Here is an 11,815-nt window from a genome sequence, read left to right on the forward strand (position 1 = left end):
TGTGTGTTCAATCGGGCCTTTTAAAAATGCATTTGGGCACTTTTTAATCTCTTCATATGTTACTTTGTTTTTTTTCTAGGATGAATTCAATGCATTCTTGCACATGAGTGTCTGATCAAACTTTTTCAAGGCCTGCAGCATCAGCACCTCTCCTGTCCATCACAGAAAAATGAAAAAGCTTACAGCACCTGGTATTCCCAGGCGGTCTCCCATCCAAGTACTAACCAGGCCCGACCCTGCTTAGCTTCCGAGATCGGACGAGATCAGGCGTGTTCAGGGTGGTATGGCCGTAAGCGACAGTTGTGTGTTCAATCGGGCCTTTTAAAAATGCATTTGGGCACTTTTTAATCTCTTCATATGTTACTGTGTTTTTTTTCTAGGATGAATTCAATGCATTCTTGCACATGAGTGTCTGATCAAACTTTTTCAAGGCCTGCAGCATCAGCACCTCTCCTGTCCATCACAGAAAAATGAAAAAGCTTACAGCACCTGGTATTCCCAGGCGGTCTCCCATCCAAGTACTAACCAGGCCCGACCCTGCTTAGCTTCCGAGATCGGACGAGATCGGGCGTGTTCAGGGTGGTATGGCCGTAAGCGACAGTTGTGTGTTCAATCGGGCCTTTTAAAAATGCATTTGGGCACTTTTTAATCTCTTCATATGTTACTGTGTTTTTTTTCTAGGATGAATTCAATGCATTCTTGCACATGAGTGTCTGATCAAACTTTTTCAAGGCCTGCAGCATCAGCACCTCTCCTGTCCATCACAGAAAAATGAAAAAGCTTACAGCACCTGGTATTCCCAGGCGGTCTCCCATCCAAGTACTAACCAGGCCCGACCCTGCTTAGCTTCCGAGATCGGACGAGATCGGGCGTGTTCAGGGTGGTATGGCCGTAAGCGACAGTTGTGTGTTCAATCGGGCCTTTTAAAAATGCATTTGGGCACTTTTTAATCTCTTCATATGTTACTGTGTTTTTTTTCTAGGATGAATTCAATGCATTCTTGCACATGAGTGTCTGATCAAACTTTTTCAAGGCCTGCAGCATCAGCACCTCTCCTGTCCATCACAGAAAAATGAAAAAGCTTACAGCACCTGGTATTCCCAGGCGGTCTCCCATCCAAGTACTAACCAGGCCCGACCCTGCTTAGCTTCCGAGATCGGACGAGATCGGGCGTGTTCAGGGTGGTATGGCCGTAAGCGACAGTTGTGTGTTCAATCGGGCCTTTTAAAGACGTGGCATGGTGCAGCAAGAATGTGGCTGTATTTTTAACGTTGTTTATAGTTTTCGTCAAAGATTTTGTCATGGTTTTTTTCTATGATGAATTCAATGCATTCTTGCACATGAGTGTCTGATCCAACTTTTTCAAGGCCTGCAGCATCAGTACCTCTCCTGTCCATCACAGAAAAATGAAAAAGCTTACAGCACCTGGTATTCCCAGGCGGTCTCCCATCCAAGTACTAACAAGGCCTGACCCTGCTTAGCTTCCGAGATCGGACGAGATCGGGCGTGTTCAGGGTGGTATGGCCGTAAGCGACAGTTGTGTGTTCAATCGGGCCTTTTAAAAATGCATTTGGGCACTTTTTAATCTCTTCATATGTTACTGAGTTTTTTTTCTAGGATGAATTCAATGCATTCTTGCACATGAGTGTCTGATCAAACTTTTTCAAGGCCTGCAGCATCAGTACCTCTCCTGTCCATCACAGAAAAATGAAAAAGCTTACAGCACCTGGTATTCCCAGGCGGTCTCCCATCCAAGTACTAACCAGGCCCGACCCTGCATAGCTTCCGAGATCGGACGAGATCGGGCGTGTTCAGGGTGGTATGGCCGTAAGCGACAGTTGTGTGTTCAATCGGGCCTTTTAAAGACGTGGCATGGTGCAGCAAGAATGTGGCTGTATTTTTAACGTTGTTTATAGTTTTCGTCAAAGATATTGTCATGGTTTTTTTCTATGATGAATTCAATGCATTCTTGTACATGAGTGTCTGATCAAACTTTTTCAAGGCCTGCAGCATCAGCACCTCTCCTGTCCATCACAGAAAAATGAAAAAGCTTACAGCACCTGGTATTCCCAGGCGGTCTCCCATCCAAGTACTAACCAGGCCCGACCCTGCTTAGCTTCCGAGATCGGACGAGATCGGGCGTGTTCAGGGTGGTATGGCCGTAAGCGACAGTTGTGTGTTCAATCGGGCCTTTTAAAAATGCATTTGGGCACTTTTTAATCTCTTCATATGTTACTGTGTTTTTTTTCTAGGATGAATTCAATGCATTCTTGCACATGAGTGTCTGATCAAACTTTTTCAAGGCCTGCAGCATCAGCACCTCTCCTGTCCATCACAGAAAAATGAAAAAGCTTACAGCACCTGGTATTCCCAGGCGGTCTCCCATCCAAGTACTAACCAGGCCCGACCCTGCTTAGCTTCCGAGATCGGACGAGATCGGGCGTGTTCAGGGTGGCATGGCCGTAAGCAACAGTTGTGTGTTCAATCGGGCCTTTTAAAAATGCATTTGGGCACTTTTTAATCTCTTCATATGTTACTGTGTTTTTTTTCTAGGATGAATTCAATGCATTCTTGCACATGAGTGTCTGATCAAACTTTTTCAAGGCCTGCAGCATCAGCACCTCTCCTGTCCATCACAGAAAAATGAAAAAGCTTACAGCACCTGGTATTCCCAGGCGGTCTCCCATCCAAGTACTAACCAGGCGCGACCCTGCTTAGCTTCCGAGATCGGACGAGATCGGGCGTGTTCAGGGTGGTATGGCCGTAAGCGACAGTTGTGTGTTCAATCGGGCCTTTTAAAAATGCATTTGGGCACTTTTTAATCTCTTCATATGTTACTGTGTTTTTTTTCTAGGATGAATTCAATGCATTCTTGCACATGAGTGTCTGATCAAACTTTTTCAAGGCCTGCAGCATCAGCACCTCTCCTGTCCATCACAGAAAAATGAAAAAGCTTACAGCACCTGGTATTCCCAGGCGGTCTCCCATCCAAGTACTAACCAGGCCCGACCCTGCTTAGCTTCCGAGATCGGACGAGATCGGGCGTGTTCAGGGTGGTATGGCCGTAAGTGACAGTTGTGTGTTCAATCGGGCCTTTTAAAAATGCATTTGGGCACTTTTTAATCTCTTCATATGTTACTGTGTTTTTTTTCTAGGATGAATTCAATGCATTCTTGCACATGAGTGTCTGATCAAACTTTTTCAAGGCCTGCAGCATCAGCACCTCTCCTGTCCATCACAGAAAAATGAAAAAGCTTAGAGCACCTGGTATTCCCAGGCGGTCTCCCATCCAAGTACTAACCAGGCCCGACCCTGCTTAGCTTCCGAGATCGGACGAGATCGGGCGTGTTCAGGGTGGTATGGCCGTAAGCGACAGTTGTGTGTTCAATCGGGCCTTTTAAAGACGTGGTATGGTGCAGCAAGAATGTGGCTGTATTTTTAACGTTGTTTATAGTTTTCGTCAAAGATTTTGTCATGGTTTTTTTCTATGATGAATTCAATGCATTCTTGCACATGAGTGTCTGATCAAACTTTTTCAAGGCCTGCAGCATCAGCACCTCTCCTGTCCATCACAGAAAAATTAAAAAGCTTACAGCACCTGGTATTCCCAGGCGGTCTCCCATCCAAGTACTAACCAGGCCCGACCCTGCTTAGTTTCCGAGATCGGACGAGATCGGGCGTGTTCAGGGTGGTATGGCCGTAAGCGACAGTTGTGTGTTCAATCGGGCCTTTTAAAAATGCATTTGGGCACTTTTTAATCTCTTCATATGTTACTGTGTTTTTTTTCTAGGATGAATTCAATGCATTCTTGCACATGAGTGTCTGATCAAACTTTTTCAAGGCCTGCAGCATCAGCACCTCTCCTGTCCATCACAGAAAAATGAAAGAGCTTACAGCACCTGGTATTCCCAGGCGGTCTCCCATCCAAGTACTAACCAGGCCCGACCCTGCTTAGCTTCCGAGATCGGACGAGATCGGGCGTGTTCAGGGTGGTATGGCCGTAAGCGACAGTTGTGTGTTCAATCGGGCCTTTTAAAAATGCATTTGGGCACTTTTTAATCTCTTCATATGTTACTGTGTTTTTTTTCTAGGATGAATTCAATGCATTCTTGCACATGAGTGTCTGATCAAACTTTTTCAAGGCCTGCAGCATCAGCACCTCTCCTGTCCATCACAGAAAAATGAAAGAGCTTACAGCACCTGGTATTCCCAGGCGGTCTCCCATCCAAGTACTAACCAGGCCCGACCCTGCTTAGCTTCCGAGATCGGAGGAGATCGGGCGTGTTCAGGGTGGTATGGCCGTAAGCGACAGTTGTGTGTTCAATCGGGCCTTTTAAAAATGCATTTGGGCACTTTTTAATCTCTTCATATGTTACTGAGTTTTTTTTCTAGGATGAATTCAATGCATTCTTGCACATGAGTGTCTGATCTAACTTTTTCAAGGCCTGCAGCATCAGCACCTCTCCTGTCCATCACAGAAAAATGAAAAAGCTTACAGCACCTGGTATTCCCAGGCGGTCTCCCATCCAAGTACTAACCAGGCCCGACCCTGCTTAGCTTCCGAGATCGGACGAGATCGGGCGTGTTCAGGGTGGTATGGCCGTAAGCAACAGTTGTGTGTTCAATCGGGCCTTTTAAAAATGCATTTGGGCACTTTTTAATCTCTTCATATGTTACTGTGTTTTTTTTCTAGGATGAATTCAATGCATTCTTGCACATGAGTGTCTGATCAAACTTTTTCAAGGCCTGCAGCATCAGCACCTCTCCTGTCCATCACAGAAAAATGAAAAAGCTTACAGCACCTGGTATTCCCAGGCGGTCTCCCATCCAAGTACTAACCAGGCCCGACCCTGCTTAGCTTCCGAGATCGGACGAGATCGGGCGTGTTCAGGGTGGTATGGCCGTAAGCGACAGTTGTGTGTTCAATCGGGCCTTTTAAAGACGTGGCATGGTGCAGCAAGAATGTGGCTGTATTTTTAACGTTGTTTATAGTTTTCGTCAAAGATTTTGTCATGGTTTTTTTCTAATAGAATTCAATGCATTCTTGCACATGAGTGTCTGATCAAACTTTTTCAAGGCCTGCAGCATCAGCACCTCTCCTGTCCATCACAGAAAAATGAAAAAGCTTACAGCACCTGGTATTCCCAGGCGGTCTCCCATCCAAGTACTAACCAGGCCCGACCCTGCTTAGCTTCCGAGATCGGACGAGATCGGGCGTGTTCAGGGTGGTATGGCCGTAAGCGACAGTTGTGTGTTCAATCGGGCCTTTTAAAGACGTGGCATGGTGCAGCAAGAATGTGGCTGTATTTTTAACGTTGTTTATAGTTTTCGTCAAAGATTTTGTCATGGTTTTTTTCTAGGACGAATTCAATGCATTCTTGCACATGAGTGTCTGATCAAACTTTTTCAAGGCCTGCAGCATCAGCACCTCTCCTGTCCATCACAGAAAAATGAAAAAGCTTACAGCACCTGGTATTCCCAGGCGGTCTCCCATCCAAGTACTAACCAGGCCCGACCCTGCTTAGCTTCCGAGATCGGACGAGATCGGGCGTGTTCAGGGTGGTATGGCCGTAAGCGAAAGTTGTGTGTTCGATCGGGCCTTTTAAAGACGTGGCATGGTGCAGCAAGAATGTGGTGGGGCATCTGTCTTACAGCACCTGGTATTCCCAGGCGGTCTCCCATCCAAGTACTAACCAGGCCCGACCCTGCTTAGCTTCCGAGATCGGACGAGATCGGGCGTGTTCAGGGTGGTATGGCCGTAAGCGACAGTTGTGTGTTCAATCGGGCCTTTTAAAAATGCATTTGGGCACTTTTTAATCTCTTCATATGTTACTGTGTTTTTTTTCTAGGATCAATTCAATGCATTCTTGCACATGAGTGTCTGATCAAACTTTTTCAAGGCCTGCAGCATCAGCACCTCTCCTGTCCATCATAGAAAAATGAAAAAGCTTACAGCACCTGGTATTCCCAGGCGGTCTCCCATCCAAGTACTAACCAGGCCCGACCCTGCTTAGCTTCCGAGATCGGACGAGATCGGGCGTGTTCAGGGTGGTATGGCTGTAAGCGACAGTTGTGTGTTCAATCGGGCCTTTTAAAAATGCATTTGGGCACTTTTTAATCTCTTCATATGTTACTGTGTTTTTTTTCTAGGATGAATTCAATGCATTCTTGCACATGAGTGTCTGCTCAAACTTTTTCAAGGCCTGCAGCATCAGCACCTCTCCTGTCCATCACAGAAAAATGAAAAAGCTTACAGCACCTGGTATTCCCAGGCGGTCTCCCATCCAAGTACTAACCAGGCCCGACCCTGCTTAGCTTCCGAGATCGGACGAGATCGGGCGTGTTCAGGGTGGTATGGCCGTAAGCGACAGTTGTGTGTTCAATCGGGCCTTTTAAAGACGTGGCATGGTGCAGCAAGAATGTGGCTGTATTTTTAACGTTGTTTATAGTTTTCGTCAAAGATTTTGTCATGGTTTTTTTCTATGATGAATTCAATGCATTCTTGCACATGAGTGTCTGATCAAACTTTTTCAAGGCCTGCAGCATAAGCACCTCTCCTGTCCATCACAGAAAAATGAAAAAGCTTACAGCACCTGGTATTCCCAGGCGGTCTCCCATCCAAGTACTAACCAGGCCCGACCCTGCTTAGCTTCCGAGATCGGACGAGATCGGGCGTGTTCAGGGTGGTATGGCCGTAAGCGACAGTTGTGTGTTCAATCGGGCCTTTTAAAGACGTGGCATGGTGCAGCAAGAATGTGGCTGTATTTTTAACGTTGTTTATAGTTTTCGTCAAAGATTTTGTCATGGTTTTTTTCTATGATGAATTCAATGCATTCTTGCACATGAGTGTCTGATCAAACTTTTTCAAGGCCTGCAGCATCAGCACCTCTCCTGTCCATCACAGAAAAATGAAAAAGCTTACAGCACCTGGTATTCCCAGGCGGTCTCCCATCCAAGTACTAACCAGGCCCGACCCTGCTTAGCTTCCGAGATCGGACGAGATCGGGCGTGTTCAGGGTGGTATGGCCGTAAGCGACAGTTGTGTGTTCAATCGGGCCTTTTAAAAATGCATTTGGGCACTTTTTAATCTCTTCATATGTTACTGTGTTTTTTTTCTAGGATGAATTCAATGCATTCTTGCACATGAGTGTCTGATCAAACTTTTTCAAGGCCTGCAGCATCAGCACCTCTCCTGTCCATCACAGAAAAATGAAAAAGCTTACAGCACCTGGTATTCCCAGGCGGTCTCCCATCCAAGTACTAACCAGGCCCGACCCTGCTTAGTTTCCGAGATCGGACGAGATCGGGCGTGTTCAGGGTGGTATGGCCGTAAGCGACAGTTGTGTGTTCAATCGGGCCTTTTAAAAATGCATTTGGGCACTTTTTAATCTCTTCATATGTTACTGTGTTTTTTTTCTAGGATGAATTCAATGCATTCTTGCACATGAGTGTCTGATCAAACTTTTTCAAGGCCTGCAGCATCAGCACCTCTCCTGTCCATCACAGAAAAATGAAAAAGCTTACAGCACCTGGTATTCCCAGGCGGTCTCCCATCCAAGTACTAACCAGGCCCGACCCTGCTTAGCTTCCGAGATCGGACGAGATCGGGCATGTTCAGGGTGGTATGGCCGTAAGCGACAGTTGTGTGTTCAATCGGGCCTTTTAAAAATGCATTTGGGCACTTTTTAATCTCTTCATATGTTACTGTGTTTTTTTTCTAGGATGAATTCAATGCATTCTTGCACATGAGTGTCTGATCAAACTTTTTCAAGGCCTGCAGCATCAGCACCTCTTCTGTCCATCACAGAAAAATGAAAAAGCTTACAGCACCTGGTATTCCCAGGCGGTCTCCCATCCAAGTCTAAGACAAAGGAGCTGGTCATAGACTTTGGGAGGTCCAGACCGAAGCCGAGACCAGTCCTACTAGAGGGAGCTGAGGTGGAGAGTGTGGACTCCTACAAATACCTCGGGCTGTGTCTGGACAACAAACTGGACTGGTCAACACACACCAGCCACCTGTACGGGAAGACACAAGGCAGGATGTACTTCCTAAGGAGACTGCGGTCTTTTAACATCTGCAGCAAACTGCTGCGGATGTTTTACCAGTCTGTGGTTGCCAGTGTCCTCTTTTACACTGTAGTGTGCTGGGGAGGCAGCACATCCAAGAAGGACACATCCAGACTGGATAAACTGATCAGGCGAGCCGGCTCTGTGATCGGCATGAAGCTGGACCCTCTGGTGACGGTGGCAGAGACAAGGACACTAAACAAACTGTTGGACATTATGGACAATGCCAGCCACCCTCTGCACACCGTCATCAGCAACCAGAGGAGCCTGTTCAGTGAGAGACTGCTCCTTCCAAAGTGCAGGACTAACCGACTGAAGAACTCCTTTGTCCCTCATGCCATCAGGCTGTACAACTCCTCACTTAGGGGGAGGAGGTAACAGGGACAGACTCTCTCACAAGCGGTAGCCACTAATTCAGCTCACAAAGTTAATAGTAGTTAACTTCTTTTATTCAATAGTAATATTTATTTATTTCTCAAAGGGTCATATGTGCAATAAAAATCTGTCAATGTGCAATAATCTCTCACCACAGTGCAATAACCTAATACCACAGTGCAATAACCTAATTTAGTTTAATTGAACTATTACCCACTGTTTACTTGTACATTTTCTAAGAGTGTATATTTTATATATTTTGTTATCTAATTTTGTACTTTTTTATATATATATATATATATCGATAGATATATATATTTTGACCTTTATTTTTTACCCTCTGTGTGCTGATTCTTTCCTATTGTATTGTACTGTATAAGCTGCTGGAGACTGAATTTCCCAGAGGGAGTCATCCCAAAGGGATCAATAAAGTTGAGTCTAAGTCTAAGTCTAAGTCTAAGTACTAACCAGGCCCGACCCTGCTTAGCTTCCGAGATCGGACGAGATCGGGCGTGTTCAGGGTGGTATGGCCGTAAGCGACAGTTGTGTGTTCAATCGGGCCTTTTAAAGACGTGGCATGGTGCAGCAAGAATGTGGCTGTATTTTTAACGTTGTTTATAGTTTTCGTCAAAGATTTTGTCATGGTTTTTTTCTATGATGAATTCAATGCATTCTTGCACATGAGTGTCTGATCAAACTTTTTCAAGGCCTGCAGCATCAGTACCTCTCCTGTCCATCACAGAAAAATGAAAAAGCTTACAGCACCTGGTATTCCCAGGCGGTCTCCCATCCAAGTACTAACCAGGCCCGACCCTGCTTAGCTTCCGAGATCGGACGAGATCGGGCGTGTTCAGGGTGGTATGGCCGTAAGCGACAGTTGTGTGTTCAATCGGGCCTTTTAAAAATGCATTTGGGCACTTTTTAATCTCTTCATATGTTACTGAGTTTTTTTTCTAGGATGAATTCAATGCATTCTTGCACATGAGTGTCTGATCAAACTTTTTCAAGGCCTGCAGCATCAGTACCTCTCCTGTCCATCACAGAAAAATGAAAAAGCTTACAGCACCTGGTATTCCCAGGCGGTCTCCCATCCAAGTACTAACCAGGCCCGACCCTGCTTAGCTTCCGAGATCGGACGAGATCGGGCATGTTCAGGGTGGTATGGCCGTAAGCGACAGTTGTGTGTTCAATCGGGCCTTTTAAAAATGCATTTGGGCACTTTTTAATCTCTTCATATGTTACTGTGTTTTTTTTCTAGGATGAATTCAATGCATTCTTGCACATGAGTGTCTGATCAAACTTTTTCAAGGCCTGCAGCATCAGCTCCTCTCCTGTCCATCACAGAAAAATGAAAAAGCTTACAGCACCTGGTATTCCCAGGCGGTCTCCCATCCAAGTACTAACCAGGCCCGACCCTGCTTAGCTTCCGAGATCGGACGAGATCGGGCGTGTTCAGGGTGGTATGGCCGTAAGCGACAGTTGTGTGTTCAATCGGGCCTTTTAAAAATGCATTTGGGCACTTTTTAATCTCTTCATATGTTACTGTGTTTTTTTTCTAGGATGAATTCAATGCATTCTTGCACATGAGTGTCTGATCCAACTTTTTCAAGGCCTGCAGCATCAGCACCTCTCCTGTCCATCACAGAAAAATGAAAAAGCTTACAGCACCTGGTATTCCCAGGCGGTCTCCCATCCAAGTACTAACCAGGCCCGACCCTGCTTAGCTTCCGAGATCGGACGAGATCGGGCGTGTTCAGGGTGGTATGGCCGTAAGCGACAGTTGTGTGTTCAATCGGGCCTTTTAAAAATGCATTTGGGCACTTTTTAATCTCTTCATATGTTACTGTGTTTTTTTTCTAGGATGAATTCAATGCATTCTTGCACATGAGTGTCTGATCCAACTTTTTCAAGGCCTGCAGCATCAGCACCTCTCCTGTCCATCACAGAAAAATGAAAAAGCTTACAGCACCTGGTATTCCCAGGCGGTCTCCCATCCAAGTACTAACCAGGCCCGACCCTGCTTAGCTTCCGAGATCGGACGAGATCGGGCGTGTTCTTGTGGTATGGCCGTAAGCGACAGTTGTGTGTTCAATCGGGCCTTTTAAAAATGCATTTGGGCACTTTTTAATCTCTTCATATGTTACTGTGTTTTTTTTCTAGGATGAATTCAATGCATTCTTGCACATGAGTGTCTGATCAAACTTTTTCAAGGCCTGCAGCATCAGCACCTCTCCTGTCCATCACAGAAAAATGAAAAAGCTTACAGCACCTGGTATTCCCAGGCGGTCTCCCATCCAAGTACTAACCAGGCCCGACCCTGCTTAGCTTCCAAGATCGGACGAGATCGGCCGTGTTCAGGGTGGTATGGCCGTAAGCGACAGTTGTGTGTTCAATCGGGCCTTTTAAAAATGCATTTGGGCACTTTTTAATCTCTTCATATGTTACTGTGTTTTTTTTCTAGGATGAATTCAATGCATTCTTGCACATGAGTGTCTGATCAAACTTTTTCAAGGCCTGCAGCATCAGCACCTCTCCTGTCCATCACAGAAAAATGAAAAAGCTTACAGCACCTGGTATTCCCAGGCGGTCTCCCATCCAAGTACTAACCAGGCCCGACCCTGCTTAGCTTCCGAGATCGGACGAGATCGGGCGTGTTCAGGGTGGTATGGCCGTAAGCGACAGTTGTGTGTTCAATCGGGCCTTTTAAAAATGCATTTGGGCACTTTTTAATCTCTTCATATGTTACTGTGTTTTTTTTCTAGGATGAATTCAATGCATTCTTGCACATGAGTGTCTGATCAAACTTTTTCAAGGCCTGCAGCATCAGCACCTCTCCTGTCCATCACAGAAAAATGAAAAAGCTTACAGCACCTGGTATTCCCAGGCGGTCTCCCATCCAAGTACTAACCAGGCCCGACCCTGCTTAGCTTCCGAGATCAGACGAGATCGGGCGTGTTCAGGGTGGTATGGCCGTAAGCGACAGTTGTGTGTTCAATCGGGCCTTTTAAAGACGTGGCATGGTGCAGAAAGAATGTGGCTGTATTTTTAACGTTGTTTATAGTATTCGTCAAAGATTTTGTCATGGTTTTTTTCTATGATGAATTCAATGCATTCTTGCACATGAGTGTCTGATCCAACTTTTTCAAGGCCTGCAGCATCAGCACCTCTCCTGTCCATCACAGAAAAATGAAAAAGCTTACAGCACCTGGTATTCCCAGGCGGTCTCCCATCCAAGTACTAACCAGGCCCGACCCTGCTTAGCTTCCGAGATCGGACGAGATCGGGCGTGTTCAGGGTGGTATGGCCGTAAGCGACAGTTGTGTGTTCAATCGGGCCTTTTAAAAATGCATTTGGGCACTTTTTAATCTCTTCA

General features: G+C 45.9%; 34 non-coding genes across 34 annotated transcripts; all 34 read right to left on the reverse strand.

The window, feature by feature from the left end:
• Nucleotides 1-176: 176 nt before the first annotated feature.
• Nucleotides 177-295, reverse strand: LOC138586572 (5S ribosomal RNA). Its single transcript, XR_011306641.1, has one exon. It is a non-coding gene; the product is annotated as a 5S ribosomal RNA (ribosomal RNA).
• Nucleotides 296-477: 182 nt separating this feature from the next.
• LOC138587452 (5S ribosomal RNA) lies at nt 478-596 on the reverse strand. Its single transcript, XR_011307453.1, has one exon. It is a non-coding gene; the product is annotated as a 5S ribosomal RNA (ribosomal RNA).
• A 182-nt stretch (nt 597-778) lies between these two features.
• LOC138587455 (5S ribosomal RNA) lies at nt 779-897 on the reverse strand. Its single transcript, XR_011307455.1, has one exon. It is a non-coding gene; the product is annotated as a 5S ribosomal RNA (ribosomal RNA).
• A 182-nt stretch (nt 898-1,079) lies between these two features.
• Nucleotides 1,080-1,198, reverse strand: LOC138587456 (5S ribosomal RNA). Its single transcript, XR_011307456.1, has one exon. It is a non-coding gene; the product is annotated as a 5S ribosomal RNA (ribosomal RNA).
• Nucleotides 1,199-1,413: 215 nt separating this feature from the next.
• Nucleotides 1,414-1,532, reverse strand: LOC138587291 (5S ribosomal RNA). Its single transcript, XR_011307320.1, has one exon. It is a non-coding gene; the product is annotated as a 5S ribosomal RNA (ribosomal RNA).
• Nucleotides 1,533-1,714: 182 nt separating this feature from the next.
• On the reverse strand, nt 1,715-1,833 carry LOC138587057 (5S ribosomal RNA). Its single transcript, XR_011307103.1, has one exon. It is a non-coding gene; the product is annotated as a 5S ribosomal RNA (ribosomal RNA).
• A 215-nt stretch (nt 1,834-2,048) lies between these two features.
• LOC138587457 (5S ribosomal RNA) lies at nt 2,049-2,167 on the reverse strand. Its single transcript, XR_011307457.1, has one exon. It is a non-coding gene; the product is annotated as a 5S ribosomal RNA (ribosomal RNA).
• Nucleotides 2,168-2,349: 182 nt separating this feature from the next.
• On the reverse strand, nt 2,350-2,468 carry LOC138586564 (5S ribosomal RNA). The gene has a single exon (XR_011306634.1). It is a non-coding gene; the product is annotated as a 5S ribosomal RNA (ribosomal RNA).
• A 182-nt stretch (nt 2,469-2,650) lies between these two features.
• Nucleotides 2,651-2,769, reverse strand: LOC138587149 (5S ribosomal RNA). The gene has a single exon (XR_011307191.1). It is a non-coding gene; the product is annotated as a 5S ribosomal RNA (ribosomal RNA).
• A 182-nt stretch (nt 2,770-2,951) lies between these two features.
• Nucleotides 2,952-3,070, reverse strand: LOC138586620 (5S ribosomal RNA). Its single transcript, XR_011306686.1, has one exon. It is a non-coding gene; the product is annotated as a 5S ribosomal RNA (ribosomal RNA).
• Nucleotides 3,071-3,252: 182 nt separating this feature from the next.
• Nucleotides 3,253-3,371, reverse strand: LOC138587135 (5S ribosomal RNA). The gene has a single exon (XR_011307178.1). It is a non-coding gene; the product is annotated as a 5S ribosomal RNA (ribosomal RNA).
• Nucleotides 3,372-3,586: 215 nt separating this feature from the next.
• LOC138586973 (5S ribosomal RNA) lies at nt 3,587-3,705 on the reverse strand. The gene has a single exon (XR_011307024.1). It is a non-coding gene; the product is annotated as a 5S ribosomal RNA (ribosomal RNA).
• Nucleotides 3,706-3,887: 182 nt separating this feature from the next.
• On the reverse strand, nt 3,888-4,006 carry LOC138587458 (5S ribosomal RNA). Its single transcript, XR_011307458.1, has one exon. It is a non-coding gene; the product is annotated as a 5S ribosomal RNA (ribosomal RNA).
• Nucleotides 4,007-4,188: 182 nt separating this feature from the next.
• On the reverse strand, nt 4,189-4,307 carry LOC138586533 (5S ribosomal RNA). The gene has a single exon (XR_011306605.1). It is a non-coding gene; the product is annotated as a 5S ribosomal RNA (ribosomal RNA).
• A 182-nt stretch (nt 4,308-4,489) lies between these two features.
• Nucleotides 4,490-4,608, reverse strand: LOC138587459 (5S ribosomal RNA). The gene has a single exon (XR_011307459.1). It is a non-coding gene; the product is annotated as a 5S ribosomal RNA (ribosomal RNA).
• Nucleotides 4,609-4,790: 182 nt separating this feature from the next.
• On the reverse strand, nt 4,791-4,909 carry LOC138587460 (5S ribosomal RNA). The gene has a single exon (XR_011307460.1). It is a non-coding gene; the product is annotated as a 5S ribosomal RNA (ribosomal RNA).
• A 214-nt stretch (nt 4,910-5,123) lies between these two features.
• On the reverse strand, nt 5,124-5,242 carry LOC138587461 (5S ribosomal RNA). The gene has a single exon (XR_011307461.1). It is a non-coding gene; the product is annotated as a 5S ribosomal RNA (ribosomal RNA).
• A 215-nt stretch (nt 5,243-5,457) lies between these two features.
• LOC138587462 (5S ribosomal RNA) lies at nt 5,458-5,576 on the reverse strand. Its single transcript, XR_011307462.1, has one exon. It is a non-coding gene; the product is annotated as a 5S ribosomal RNA (ribosomal RNA).
• A 69-nt stretch (nt 5,577-5,645) lies between these two features.
• On the reverse strand, nt 5,646-5,764 carry LOC138586678 (5S ribosomal RNA). The gene has a single exon (XR_011306742.1). It is a non-coding gene; the product is annotated as a 5S ribosomal RNA (ribosomal RNA).
• Nucleotides 5,765-5,946: 182 nt separating this feature from the next.
• On the reverse strand, nt 5,947-6,065 carry LOC138586318 (5S ribosomal RNA). Its single transcript, XR_011306403.1, has one exon. It is a non-coding gene; the product is annotated as a 5S ribosomal RNA (ribosomal RNA).
• A 182-nt stretch (nt 6,066-6,247) lies between these two features.
• On the reverse strand, nt 6,248-6,366 carry LOC138587463 (5S ribosomal RNA). The gene has a single exon (XR_011307463.1). It is a non-coding gene; the product is annotated as a 5S ribosomal RNA (ribosomal RNA).
• A 215-nt stretch (nt 6,367-6,581) lies between these two features.
• On the reverse strand, nt 6,582-6,700 carry LOC138587464 (5S ribosomal RNA). The gene has a single exon (XR_011307464.1). It is a non-coding gene; the product is annotated as a 5S ribosomal RNA (ribosomal RNA).
• Nucleotides 6,701-6,915: 215 nt separating this feature from the next.
• Nucleotides 6,916-7,034, reverse strand: LOC138587466 (5S ribosomal RNA). Its single transcript, XR_011307466.1, has one exon. It is a non-coding gene; the product is annotated as a 5S ribosomal RNA (ribosomal RNA).
• A 182-nt stretch (nt 7,035-7,216) lies between these two features.
• On the reverse strand, nt 7,217-7,335 carry LOC138586974 (5S ribosomal RNA). Its single transcript, XR_011307025.1, has one exon. It is a non-coding gene; the product is annotated as a 5S ribosomal RNA (ribosomal RNA).
• Nucleotides 7,336-7,517: 182 nt separating this feature from the next.
• Nucleotides 7,518-7,636, reverse strand: LOC138586480 (5S ribosomal RNA). The gene has a single exon (XR_011306555.1). It is a non-coding gene; the product is annotated as a 5S ribosomal RNA (ribosomal RNA).
• Nucleotides 7,637-9,195: 1,559 nt separating this feature from the next.
• On the reverse strand, nt 9,196-9,314 carry LOC138587467 (5S ribosomal RNA). The gene has a single exon (XR_011307467.1). It is a non-coding gene; the product is annotated as a 5S ribosomal RNA (ribosomal RNA).
• A 182-nt stretch (nt 9,315-9,496) lies between these two features.
• Nucleotides 9,497-9,615, reverse strand: LOC138586481 (5S ribosomal RNA). Its single transcript, XR_011306556.1, has one exon. It is a non-coding gene; the product is annotated as a 5S ribosomal RNA (ribosomal RNA).
• Nucleotides 9,616-9,797: 182 nt separating this feature from the next.
• LOC138587468 (5S ribosomal RNA) lies at nt 9,798-9,916 on the reverse strand. Its single transcript, XR_011307468.1, has one exon. It is a non-coding gene; the product is annotated as a 5S ribosomal RNA (ribosomal RNA).
• A 182-nt stretch (nt 9,917-10,098) lies between these two features.
• LOC138587469 (5S ribosomal RNA) lies at nt 10,099-10,217 on the reverse strand. Its single transcript, XR_011307469.1, has one exon. It is a non-coding gene; the product is annotated as a 5S ribosomal RNA (ribosomal RNA).
• Nucleotides 10,218-10,399: 182 nt separating this feature from the next.
• On the reverse strand, nt 10,400-10,517 carry LOC138587338 (5S ribosomal RNA). Its single transcript, XR_011307364.1, has one exon. It is a non-coding gene; the product is annotated as a 5S ribosomal RNA (ribosomal RNA).
• A 182-nt stretch (nt 10,518-10,699) lies between these two features.
• LOC138587251 (5S ribosomal RNA) lies at nt 10,700-10,818 on the reverse strand. The gene has a single exon (XR_011307287.1). It is a non-coding gene; the product is annotated as a 5S ribosomal RNA (ribosomal RNA).
• A 182-nt stretch (nt 10,819-11,000) lies between these two features.
• On the reverse strand, nt 11,001-11,119 carry LOC138587471 (5S ribosomal RNA). The gene has a single exon (XR_011307470.1). It is a non-coding gene; the product is annotated as a 5S ribosomal RNA (ribosomal RNA).
• Nucleotides 11,120-11,301: 182 nt separating this feature from the next.
• LOC138586348 (5S ribosomal RNA) lies at nt 11,302-11,420 on the reverse strand. Its single transcript, XR_011306431.1, has one exon. It is a non-coding gene; the product is annotated as a 5S ribosomal RNA (ribosomal RNA).
• A 215-nt stretch (nt 11,421-11,635) lies between these two features.
• On the reverse strand, nt 11,636-11,754 carry LOC138587472 (5S ribosomal RNA). Its single transcript, XR_011307471.1, has one exon. It is a non-coding gene; the product is annotated as a 5S ribosomal RNA (ribosomal RNA).
• Between the last annotated feature and the right edge of the window lie 61 nt (nt 11,755-11,815).

This window comes from Semicossyphus pulcher, unplaced genomic scaffold, assembly GCF_022749685.1.
Source record: "Semicossyphus pulcher isolate SPU_LCO1_2020_fin unplaced genomic scaffold, fSemPul1.0.p SCAF_11, whole genome shotgun sequence".
Taxonomy (NCBI): domain Eukaryota; kingdom Metazoa; phylum Chordata; class Actinopteri; order Labriformes; family Labridae; genus Semicossyphus; species Semicossyphus pulcher.